This window comes from Geospiza fortis, unplaced genomic scaffold (genome assembly GCF_000277835.1).
Source record: "Geospiza fortis unplaced genomic scaffold, GeoFor_1.0 scaffold26, whole genome shotgun sequence".
NCBI classification, from domain to species: domain Eukaryota; kingdom Metazoa; phylum Chordata; class Aves; order Passeriformes; family Thraupidae; genus Geospiza; species Geospiza fortis.
In genome coordinates, this window is record NW_005054425.1 from 1810189 (window position 1) to 1810794 (window position 606).

Consider the following 606-nt stretch of genomic DNA (forward strand, 5'->3'; position numbering starts at 1 on the left):
CTGGGCTCTCTGGTGTCAAACCTCCTGTAAAATGCTGAGAACAGGGGTTCTTCCTTGGAAAGAAAAAAGAGGAAATGGCCATGAAAGGGAGCAGGAAGTTGAGCTTCAGCCCCTTCCAGGTTTGGGTTTGGAAGGAGGCAGATTTGGGCAAGTCATAGAAAAAGTGGGAGCAGTGATGTGTGGTGAGGGTTGGTTCTTCCTTTGGCTCTGCTCAGCAGAACGGTGAGATGGGAATGTTTTCTTCTTCTGGGAGGGAGGGAGAGAGAACAGGGAGTTAAACACACCCAGGGAAGGGCTTAGAGGAACAATTTTATGGAAACAAGGGAAAAACTCAGGTGGGGTTCAGGGATTCGTGTCACTTTATCCCTTTGCCTTCCTCCATGGTGATGAGGATGGAGCATCCCCTCCCTCCCCCAATTCCAAGTGTCACCTTCTGGTGCCTCCTGCCTGCAGGGAACCTGCTTGAGGTTTTTTTGGTTGTTGTTTTGGTTTCTTTTTGTAGCTTTTTCCTGCTTTTTTTTTTAATATTCAACAATAAGGGAAGCACCAGATGTTCCCTGAAAAGCAAAGTGCCAGAGCCAGTGGCTGGGAGCTGCTTGGAAAGGG

At 48.5% G+C, this 606-nt stretch overlaps 1 protein-coding gene across 1 annotated transcript in view; it reads right to left on the reverse strand.

The window, feature by feature from the left end:
- GNAT2 (G protein subunit alpha transducin 2) overlaps positions 1–606 on the reverse strand; it is an 8017-nt gene that overhangs the window by 390 nt on the left and 7021 nt on the right. The window contains exon 9 of the mRNA XM_005426800.2: positions 1–246. This exon is cut by the window's left edge and continues 390 nt beyond it. The gene's annotated coding sequence lies outside the window, so the exon portion shown is untranslated. The remainder of the gene's footprint in view (positions 247–606) is intronic.